This window comes from Amia ocellicauda, chromosome 5, assembly GCF_036373705.1.
Source record: "Amia ocellicauda isolate fAmiCal2 chromosome 5, fAmiCal2.hap1, whole genome shotgun sequence".
Classification (NCBI taxonomy): domain Eukaryota; kingdom Metazoa; phylum Chordata; class Actinopteri; order Amiiformes; family Amiidae; genus Amia; species Amia ocellicauda.
Genome location: NC_089854.1, coordinates 49,194,325 through 49,206,848, shown reverse-complemented (window position 1 = coordinate 49,206,848; position 12,524 = coordinate 49,194,325). Strand labels below are relative to the sequence as shown.

General features: G+C 41.0%; 1 pseudogene; it reads left to right on the top strand.

Moving 5' to 3' along the window:
* The first annotated feature begins 224 nt into the window (after positions 1-224).
* Positions 225-12,524, top strand: part of LOC136749052 (dynein axonemal heavy chain 3-like) — a 92,093-nt pseudogene continuing 79,793 nt past the window's right edge.

Below are 12,524 nucleotides of genomic sequence, written 5' to 3'. Positions count from 1 at the left end.
CTTGAATGAATGAAGCATTATTTCAATGAGCTGTAAGGGTACAAACAAATTTGAGCACGTCTGTACATAACCTTTAAGAACCCAGTGTAACTTACATCTCACAGTCATGGGTTAATATATGACTCTGACTCTATATGAATTGACTCTGCTGTGTTCTTTCCCTCTGCAAAGGGAAGAAAAGGATTAAAACAAAATCAGAGCTGTTTGGATAAAATTGGTCCAATATGGATCTGTTTGCTATGCAGGTGCACCACTCCCTACCCCCCCCCCCCCTCCCCCACTACCCTTCAATTTTCAGTGAAGGACATAATGCCTCTAACCAGAGCAACGGAAGTTGGGACTGCAAACCTGCAAACAGGATAGTTTGATATTATTGTTGTTGAATTGTATCGTGTGGAGCAGACTGACTGATTGATCAACACCGTCTGCCTATCCTAACATAGTTACGTTCCTGGAAATCACCATGTTAAGTGAAATTGAGTTATTGGAAACACATATTCCCATTGAAACCCATGTAAATGTCCAGGTTATGTTCATGGAATATCAAACAAGTAAATAATACCAACACAATTTCATATAAAACACCAAAATATATTGCTCACTTTTTACAAATAAAATTATTTTTCGCAGACCTCTGAATATCTCAGCACTAAAGTTGAAAAATAAAATAAAAACTCAATACATGCAGACACCGGTCATAATGTCTTTTAAACTAGAGATCCAAACCTTTCAAAAGTCGTATTCGCTATTGTACGTCCTTCCTAGCCTGAGCTACAGCATTGCATTGCGACACTTCTCAGTTTAAAGGGCTCCTGTGCATGTTTTTTTGTATTTATTACTCAATAAGCTGAGGGGGAGTTACAACCAATAAAATAAAATTGTTTAGTCCAATGATTGATGAGTGTGCTTCCCTGACTGAAGCTGACGGTCAACAAATCCCAGCCAATCGGATTCGATAGGATGTGTGGGATTAGATGCTGCAAATAATGCTGAGACAGGAAGCTGTCTGGATATTCAGATTTCTCTTGCTACAATCAAATTGAGCTATCATGTCTAATTTAACACACAAAATAATTGATGTCCTGCTTTTCTGGTATTTAGAATCACTGTTAGCATGCTTAGGAGCCATGATAATTATATTTCACTTTATGATTAAGGCAACATAAAGAGATCAATATATGCCCTGAAGATACTTCTGGCAAAAGCCAAAACAAACTAGATGAAGATAACAGTCTCTGCGCTACTGGGAGTTGTGTATGAATCGTGTTATCATGAAATGGGTGCACATTATTGGGATAATGGGTAGTAAAGTATAAACCACGTTATGGCAAAAATGCATTGTTTGAAACTGAATTATTCAAGGACTACCTGTACATGGTACCCTTCTCTAAAAATGCCCTGTTTGACATGTTACTTCAATTCATTAGTACCAGGAGGACCTTTGACACATTTGGAATTGGAATTAGGATTATAAAGTATTTTAGTTTTTTTAATAATCAAATGATTGATTGATTGATTGGCTGGTTGACTGGTAAGTGTCTACGTGTGCTCTTCACTTGCTTAGCCAATAACTGTACCTCTGGTGTAATCCCCAGGTGCAGGAGCTGTGGAGAACCAGCTACAAGCTAACCAAGGAGCTACTTTCCCCTGAGCTGCATGGGCTGCATAAGGTCGCCACCTCCATCAAGACTCAACTAGACAAGTTCCGCATCCACTTGCCCCTGATCAGTGCTCCGGGCATCAAGCAGCGACACCGGGATCTCATGAGCCAGACGGTGAGAAGGGGTTGTTGGAGGGAGAAACAAGATTCTACAGTAAGAGTTTAGGTACTGTAGGTAGTTTAAAGCACAATGAGCGTTTAGGGACTGTAGTGTAGGTCATGCACAATGATAGTTTAGTAACTTTCAGGGAATAGGGAAAAAATAGGGAAAGCATAGAAAGAGTGAAAATACTGTAGAGTAGGAAAAGCAGTGTGAGTTGAGTACAGTCGTAATACAACAGCAATAATAAATAATAATAGCAATCAACCATAAAAAAACCTTCTTCTGGAAGATCTAGAACTCAGCCATTCATTAGCTTCTCTGTATGCAATGTCCTTGCTTCTGCAACTGAACTGCATGACACAGGCTTAAAAGGGCAGTTCGGCTCTTTTCAAACAAGTAGACATTTTTGTTGTTGGTGTTATATATATATTTTTGGCACAGTTTAATGACCTTGTGCTGGAGATTGTTTTTAACATATGAGAGAGGCTGGCCACTGATCCCAATGTCCTTCCCTCCTGCTCTGAAAGGACATGCATGGGGAGCAATTTGTAGTCTTGTTTGCTGTGAACCGTGCAGGGACTCTTCGTCAGTTTATTCACCTTGACCTTCAGCTGCTGTGCAGTGCCGTTGGAGCAGCACTAAACTGCAATTAGGGCCTGATTACACAGTCTGGTTGCACGGGAGCATCATGGACACACACTCTGCCACTGTCACCCAGAACCTGAAGACAAGCTGAGAGAGAGGAGGCAGGAAGGAAAGAAAAAGAATCATAAAATGCCATGTTAAAATGACCAACCATTTCTCATAAAAAAAATAAAACACACATCCTGCATGCAAAAACATGCAACATTTTTTAGCACTCTAAAATAAATAAACAAATAAGTTGGATATTGCACATATAGAAATTTTTTACTGACTAGGCTATTCATAATGATGTATTATTCCAGATATATGCACAATCTGGTCTTGTTTACTGACCATTAATTAATCAGAAATAGTACATGTTTTTTTTTCTTTCAGTTCACTAAAAGGTGTTAATGGTATAGTTGCAACAGCTGTGCCCACTCTGTGGATTGCATTATTTTAAGATTACCAGATGGCTAACATTTATTAGTCATTCAAGCTGTTTCTTTTGCAAGTTTTTTTTTCCACCTTCTTCTTCTTCTTTTGATTTATGTTTTTCCACTTTTCCATGTTTATCTCTAAGTTTCAAACTGCTTCATAGAAATCCATGGCAAATGTTTACACCGCACTTTGATATTCCGAACCGTACAGTAAGACTCTGCCGGCTGTAGGATAATGTGAAGGTGTGACTCTCACTTTGCTGCAGTGTAACTAGCCATTTCAGTTCTGTACAGACCTTCACATTCGCAGTGTTTCATACAATTGCTATGGAATCTTTAATATTTTAGAAACACTAGTAATCATTAATAAATGTTGGTAAATATTTTTAAAAAGCAGTTAGGAATCATAATTCCATTTATAAATTATCAATAAACCTTTATAATATATGATTTATAAAACACTATTTTGTTTCAAATCTTTATTGATAATTTATAAATTGAATTATTAATGTTTCCTAACTCTTTTAAAAACTATTTTGCCATAATTTATTAATGACACCAGAATATAAAATGACCAATAATTTTGGTGATTTTGATTTTCCTTGCCCTGCTTATACCTTCTATAATAACTATAGCAAAAGAGAAGCGCCAAGGACCAAACCAAGAAAAGAAAAACGTTAATGTGAAATGATGGTTACAATTACTTAGTATTAACTGTGTATTATGCTGCACTTGTTAATTAGGAGTTATTGTAGTTTTTTAAAGGTGTTTTATTAGTCTGTACATACTGTATAATAGTGACCGTATGTGACCACACAAGACAAGAGTTTTGAATTGCCTAACCGCATGACCAGTTTGATCGATCGCAAAAAAATATATTTATTTGAGTGTCTTAGTATGCAGTTTTTCACTGTGCCACTGAGCAAACTATATGACCTAATAACTGCAAAGCCTGGTCTTAAATGTAAAATTTGCATTTTAATATCCAAGATACAGCATACATATACATGTCTTTGAAACTCAAAGTTGTGCATTACACGGGACCAGATAAGTAGATATTTATACCACAAAACTAGGACAACTGGACAAATAAATGTTATATTTAACCCTTAAGAACCCAGTGTATTATCCCAATTTACCAATGTTCTGTATGTAACACAAATGTCATGCTGCTTACCTTTTTACATACAGAAGTGACCTGAGCTGCAACTGAAATGTCCATCACAGATCTCAATACCCAGAGTATGTTATGCAGCACTGGTTTGTTGTTATTGGTGAATTTAAGTGTAACTGGTTCATAGCAAATATCTTATTCTGTGATCCAGATGGCATTTGAAAAGAGAACAAGTGGTTGCAGCTACTCTCTGTTCTGTGTATGAACCCTTAGGTGTTTGTAACTAGATACGTGTATGTGTTGTGGACACTGATTCACTAAGATGTTTCAAACAAGAGCTAACTTAAGTGTTAGGATCAATAAGCTACTGACAACACAGCCAATAAGATGGGCAAGTTACCTCTTCTCCCTCTGTGTGTCTCTTTCTATCTCTCTCCCTCTCTCAAGTTTCAAGTTTAAAGATTAAATGTTTAATTGGCATCACAAACATAACAAGTATTGCCAAGGTGACAATAGAATACAAATGAATACATTCAGAAGACAGATTCTCTCTCATTTGTAAATCCGGGACTTGTTTGGTGATGATCCTATTAAATTGCAGTAAACTTTCATTAGGTGTAGTTTCAGGGCTGTGCAGTATACTGCAGCCCTTCCCTAGCCCTTCTGCACTTTAACTATGGAGTGAAATAGCTATCAAAATTTCACTCCAAATGTAACAGAGCCAGGAGAAGGCCAGGCCAACTTATTTCTGCCACCCTTTAACATGGGCTGGGCATCAAAAACATCAAACCAAATAATCTTTCAATTAACTTAAGCAGGCATAGGGAATTTATATAAAATTCAAATCTTTTCACAGCTTAATTTTTTTCCAACTTTCTCTCTCTCTTTCTCTTGCTCTCTTTCTTCTCTCCTTTTAATGTAATAAAATGCCCATTAGCATGGGGAGAACTGTCTGCTGCAAATCCCTTTTATTTTTTTTATATGATGGGTTTTTAATGAACAGCACAGGAGCGTGAGCAAAGGCAGCTGCGGGTGAACGAACTGCCAAATTCAATCAGATCTTCCCTGGCTGTGATCTGAAATCAATGCCTTTATTAGCGGCTTTGAAATGTTACCTCAATATGATCAGATCAGGACTGAGCAGTTAGGGCCCAGACAGAGGGATGGGAAGCGGTAGGGAAGAGAGTGGGGAAGGTTGCTTTTTGGGGTTGGATGGTGGGTGGTGGGATGCCAACAATAAACTTAACTCTTCATGGGATATAGTGATCAATGCAGCAGCCTTTTCTGTTCTAATTACTCTGCTTAACCACACTTTCATTAGGAGAAGAAAAAAAATCGATTTCAGAAGACTTAAGGACTAAATTAACAAAGCATTTAGTACATTGCTAAAGGTTTTTCTAATTTGTTTTACATATTTTGTTTTACTTTCTTACTTACTAAGAAAGTAAAAATCTGCCAATTGATGATGATCATAATCATGATCATGTCTGTACATGATGTGAAACCCTAACTGATGTAGGACACTTGACTACTCCTTCTGTTAGCCCATTTGGTGGGGCTCTCAGCACATTTTCCACCATCTCTAGAATGTTCTTCTCAATCCGGCTCATCAAAAGGTCTGGGTAACTGCAATCTTTCTCCATTGTCTCTTTCAGTCTTTCAGATGACTGGTTTTAATTGAAATTCCATTTTATTTTTGCAGTCTTAACTAAGGCTAGGGAGTTCCTACAGTCAGTCAACCCTCCATTCTTAATGTACACTCCTTTTCTTTTTCCAGTGCAGCAGACCATAGAACGTGACATTGCTGTACAGTATACACCACTGGAATATTTCAAACTGCCTTCCATAGAAGCTGGGAGTGGTTTTTGCACCGTGATGAGAAGTTCTCTGCTGCAGCCCACAGCAATGACAGATTCAGCAGGAAGTGAGGATCGTTTTCCCTTTCTGACACATCAGACCACATTTGCTAGCTTCTGTTTTACCTTCCTACAGTGCCTAGCCAACATTGTCACTTAATGTTGAATCATACTAGAGTTCCTACAGGTATATATTTTACTGTTTTTTATTGGCACAGTTTGCATTGCACAAGACCATATACACATCTGGTAGACAGCAGAATGTACACTTAGTGCCCTAAACCACAAAGACCTACTGGGATCTTGTTCCTTTTGACTGGCACAACGGTGGTGCATGCCGTCAGTACTGTACAGCAGTCCAGCAGTTTATTTTAATGATTGTTGAACAGCCAGGACTGAAACCAGGGCACCATGGACAGTAGTGGTAGTGGTTAGGGCTCTGGACTCTGGAGCAAGGGGTTGTGGGTTCAATTCTTAGGTGGGGATACTGCTATTGTACCCTTCAGCAAGGTACTTTACCTATATTGCTCCAGTAAAATGCCCAGCTGTATAAATGGGTCAATGTAAAAACATAGTGTGATAGCTTGTAACAATTCTAATGGAAAATGGTGTCTGCTAAGAAATGTAATAATAAGGGCAGGTTCTCTCTATGGCTGCTAAAGATTAGGTTTGGGTTTGTGGTCAGTTCATCTAGACACAGATTGCAGCTGTATAGTGAGAGTCACTCCTTCCACTGTACTGAACTGCAGATAAGTGTGCAAAGCCAAAGAGGACCATAGTACCGATGGTTTATTTTTCTTTATGTGAACTCTTACTCTAAAGCAGGATTGATTTGCTCCCTGACTGAGCAGACCCACTGTCACAGCTGCCATGCATTCCTGGATCACAAAAACATGAAGGGCAGTAAAAGAAAGAGAGGACACTGGTACACTGGTCAAAGCAGGGCTTTATGTTGGGCTGTAGCCCTTACTGTATTCCCTGTTCATGTACAGTATTTTGACAAGTAAGGCTATACTCATAAGTAGTTAGTACTCATAATATACTACTCATAAAAGCATATTTATAGAGTTTAAATGCAATTTTCATTTCCAAGGTTTTCACGCCCTCTATGTTACTTTTCATACTGAGTTATTAAAATCAGATTGCTTGCGGAAGAGATGCACAAAAGGCAGGACGATTCAGTGATTCAGATTATTCGCAACACACTGAACAGCACTCAGCTTGCTGACAGCTCCTGATGCTCTATTAGAAACACATCGTTAGGATTGCAATGCACTGGTGAAAATTAAAAAGGTGCTCTAGAACTCCAGGGTTGACATTCACGATTGCAACAGAATGGCCATTCGGACTCGAACAAATAATCCTGGTATTTCAGACAAGACTGACAGTGTACCAAGAGGTGCTAATGAGGGGGCTTGTTGGACATGGGCATTGCAATGCCTGTGTGTCTGTCTCTCTCTTCAGGAAAGGGATTTTGATGATGGAGAGGGAAGGAGATACTTCATGAAACACTTGTTCAGAGGAAAAAGCCCCCTTCTTTCATTAAAGTCTAATTATTTTGCCTCAAATTTATCATTTGGAGGTTCTCCTTGGAATGCCTTGGCCATGATCACACACAGTCACCTCAACACACCTCTACCTCTCTCTACCCAAATGACACCTAAATCAAATTTGCATTGCTAATGCTATCCTGTGCTTTGTGTCTCAGGGCAGTTGGGGGTAACCTTGCCCCCCCGGGAGGCTGTGACACTGGGCGAGCTGCTAGGACAGGGGCTGGAGCACAATTTGGAGGCCCTGAGCGAAATGGGTGCAAGAGCAGGGCGGAAGCTGGCACTGGAAGAGGATCTGGTTGCCATAGAAAGGAAGTGGCAACCCCTCCACCTCACATTGGTACCATACCGAAACAGGGGCGGTGAGACCAGTGGGATCAGCCTACTTGCAGCTGTCAATGACATACAGGTGATATGCTCATGCCAACACACATACAGTTTTAAACACACTCACTCAACACACTCACTTGAATACACTCACTATTCACTCCAGCACACACAACCTTTTTATAAACACACATTCAATCACTCACTCCAACTATTTGTTTGTTTGTCTGTCTGTACCCATCGATTGACCTCTGTGTCTGGGTGTCTGTCTGTATCTGTCTAACTCCCCAGGTGCTACTGGAGGACCAGCTAGTGAAGACCAACGCGATGAAGATCTCTCCATTAATCAAACCCTTCCTCAGTCAGGTCCTAAAATGGGAGAGCCAGCTGGTATGTACAACACAGCACCCTCTCTCCATCATCTGACCTTCTGTCTATTTCTGTCTCTCTCTGTTTGATCTCTCTCTTTGACTTCTTCTTCCCAAATGCAGCTGTCTGACCTCACCTCAACTCTCCTTTCTCCCCCAACTTCACAGCACCCCTATTCTGTGTTTTTCTCTCGCCAAGTTGTCTGCATTTTGACTACCCTCTCTCTCTCTCTCACCCTTAGAGGTTGATACAAGAGGTTCTGGACTGCTGGTGCAGGTGCAAGCTGGCTGGCTATATCTGGAACCCATTTTCAGCTCCCCTGACATCCTTGAGCAGATGCCCAGCCAAGGACAGCTCTTCATGGCCATGGACAGCACCTGGTAACTCCCCGGCTCCTACCTTCTTGCCCAGCTCTCCAACTTTGCGAGGAGCATGGGGTCCTGAGGCCAGCTGCATAAAAGTAGCAAATAACCTAAGATTTCCCAGTTACAACAGGACATTTAAAACTTCAGCTGTGACAGCTGGCCACTGCTTGTGGAAAACTAATAAGTAGATTTTATAGTAATACTTAGCTAACTTATAGAAATTAGTGAGTCCAGTTATGTTCATTCAAAATAATAATAATAATAAATATATAGTAGACATTCATGCATAATGGTCAATACAATAATAATAATTGAACAAAATTATTATCCACATGAACTCTCTGTCTCTGTACCTCTGTTTGTCTCTGTCTCTTTATCGTTCTCTTTACCAATGAAGGGGGGTTGAATTAAATGTCACCCTTGTGTGCCATACTGAAATTGTTTTCTCAGCTGCTGGCAGGCTCGGTGGTTGAGATTTGATTTTATTTGTTTTGTGTTTTTTTCTTTTAAATTGAGCTCACCGCCTGCTGAAAGCATATTATTACACTTGTTAAAAAAGCTTATTTTCATACACTGCTAGGTGAATTGTTTCTTTCATGCATATAAGTCAAAGCTGTTGTATACCTCAGAGGTGCTGTGTATGCGTGCATGTGCGTGTGCGTGTGCGTGTTTCAGGATTTGAAGGTGAGCTATGGGGGAGTGGTCATGTACACCAACATGGTCTCAAAGCTTTGCAATTATGCATAAGGCTGGGGGTAATGGAAGATGTTTTTCATGTCTGTACGTATGTGTGTACTTTGGTCTGTTTTTTAAGGCAGGGTACTGGATGTCCAGAGAGAAGGTTATACTCGTGATGCCAAGAGTCTCACAGTTGTGAATGAGTTACCCATGCTAACCCCCCCCCAGGAGGCAGTTTACGCAGGAGCCTGAGCAAACAGGCAGTGTGCTGGTGCTGCTCTCCCAGTGCCCCCTGTTGGACACGCTGTGCCAGGCCCAGGCCACACTGGAGCACATTCACAGGGTTCACAGGGGGCTGAATGATTACCTGGAGAAGGTGAGACATATTAACAATGACAGTACTGATCATAATTGCTCATGTTTATGAACCACCAACATATTTCGATATCTGATCATTCTTCTGGTATTTAAATTGAAACCATGAATTTTTAAGTTGTCTGGAAACTGTTTCAACATGAGAAACTGGTAGAGAGTACAACAATCCGAAGTTAAAAATACCTGGAGTCTGGAGTTTGTCTGCCATTTATTTCCAGTTCCATTACTTTACAAGCTTTAAGACACATAACATTACAACATATAAGGATAAGGGCCCTGGATAAGGGTGTCTGCCAAGAAGTAAATAATAATAATAATAATAATAATATCAATACACTTCCCTCCCTCTCTCCTCTTAGGTTTTTCTTTCTGTCCAATGAGGAGCTGCTGGAGATCCTGTCCGAGACCCGGGACCCACATCGTGTAGAGCCCCACCTTCACAAGATCTTTCAGGGCATTGCACAGCTGGGCTTCTCACTGCCTGGCTCATCCCTAATCACTCACCTCGAGTCCCCTGAGGGAGAATGGGTGGAGCTGGCATCCCACATCGTGCCTGCTGAGTCCCGCGGGCTAGTGGAGAGGTGGCTGCAACAGGTATGATGGGCTGTATTCCCATTTCAGTTCCCAGTTATCTTCTGGCTCTTAGAAATGTGAAGAGTACCTGCAGATCCCATAGTGCTACTATTAGCTGACTCCTGACCTTGTCTCTGTCACTGTCACTGTCACTACTGACTTTTCCTTGTTGAAACTCACCCCCTGGCCCTCAGACTATTTATTTTCATTAAAAAGCTCCCTGGCTGGTGTGCTTGATTTCACTTCGCTAACAGTAATTAATGTCTAAACCCCTTTTTCAACAGGGTTTTTCTTCCACAGCAATATAATAATTGACCTTGACGTTGCAAGGTGTGCTTCGCTGCCTTTGGGACCCAGCGCTTCTGTGTCTAGGTGCGCCCCGGTGCATTGAACCTGGTACTATCTCTATGTGTATGTGGGTTCAGCACATCTGGTGTCATCAGAGACTGCAGTGCCTGCACTCTGGCCAACCTGAATCGCCCCTGAGTTGCTGGTTACAGGCTTTACAGTGCTGGTAGACACCTTGCACCACAGGCAATGCAATGGTAGCTGCGCAACACCAGCTGTGGCTATCCCAGGCCAGACGCCCCCCAGAGACAGATAGGGTGCATTGTTTTGACATTCGAGGTGTGGCCGCATCGTGGGCCCTGTTCCATGGTGCCCTACTTTTGTACAGTGGGGAGCTGGACTTTGCCGCACACCTTCGATTGATTCTACACTGCCTCTGCCCCCATGCCAATTTTTAAACAAGGTTATGTTGTGTGTTTTTTTTCCCCCAGTCGAGCTGGTCTTCCCCCCTGTACTTCAATCCAATGTCAGTGGTTGAGTCTTGCTCAAGCCCTGGTCATTTAATCTGTCTCTGAGCTGTTGGTAAAGCACATCCTTGTAGTCTGTGGCCTCAGATCTGACATTGAACCGAGACTGATTGAGTCAAATCAAGTACCAACAAATGTACAATGCTTTAGTCTTCAGAATATATTGGTCTTGGTTCTTCACAGTAGTGTTCGGCCCCTGGCCTCTCCCATACCTTGGCTGTTATACTGATAAAGTTGCCCTATCTGGTTGTGGCCTTGCAGCAGTCTCCTTATCTCAATCTGGGCTTTCTGTTTGGTGTAGCAACACTGTTCCCTGTGTAAACATGTGGAAATGTACAGACCATGATGACGGTCTCCCACTAACTTACACTGATTATCTATTTTTCATCCACTTCCCTGTCTCTGTCTCTGTCTATCTCTGTCTTGCTCTTCAACTCTTCTTTTCTGTGTGTTCCTGTTCTTGCTACCACCCACTTCCTCCTCTCCATCTCCCTGGCTGTAACAGGTAAGTGATTGGAGAGGACAGGATAGGGCAAGGCAGGGCAGGGGGCCAGTCTGAGGGGACTGAACTATTTGGGAAGGTTGAGGCTTCCCTCAGCTTCTCACCCACACCAAACACACCAGCACCATCAATTCTCCTGCTGTGTCCTATGGCTTTTTATTCCTACGTGATGGTAGTCTGGACTCATGTAGGGGTAGAAGCCACGAAACACACGGAGAGAGGTCTACTGGGGGTGGGGCAGCCATACATTTGATTGGATGGTTCTGTTGATGTACCACTGAGCCTTGAATGGAGTGCATCTCTCTGGCTTTGTTTTTGTTCTTCTTTCAGAAAGACTTATTTCTTATTTACTGGAGATGTATGCTCATTATTTTGTGTGATCAATGTAATGATTTAGGGAGATAATTAAAGCCTGTGCAGTTTAGTAGCTATGAATCATCTGCCTCTTTTTCCTCTCTCTTTCTCTCCTCTCTCTATCTCTCTCTCCTCTTTGACACAATTTTCTTCTTTTCATCTGAACAAACTTTATAATTTTACATTAAAAATATATATAATTTGAGTTTGACATTATTAGTGAAACCTTTTTTACACAAGATGAAAAAATGCTTTGACAGTTGTCCAGTCAGTCTGCTATATTTCTAAAACTACTGTTGTTTCCCTGGTTGCATCTGCTCTGGTCTTTAATGCTCAGTAACAACAATAAAGCTTGCTTTGCTCTCCCAGCTCTCTGTCTCTTTACTCTGCTGTCTCTGTGACTGACCCACAGGTATATATATATATATATATATATATATATATATATATATATATATATATATATACCAGGCATACATACAACAAACAGCAAATACAGCAAACGGGTGTTGTGCTCACAAGTGATACAGCAAACTACTCACACTGCCCTTTGCTTGTATTGCTTGTAAATGAAACCGAAAACCTTTCTTTTGTCTTCAATGTATCCTTCCGAATCCACTTTGAATCTAGCTAGACTGGAGTTTTCCCTTTAGCGGCTTGTAAACCTCAAAATATTTATTTCATGGGCTTAAAAACCACACACAGTTGTACAGCATTATAAGTGTCTTTAACAACTAGTGAGATTGAGTGGACACCGAGCGATTACGCCGCAAATAAAAATCTGCACCATTAAATGGAGAAAATATTGATCATCGATCA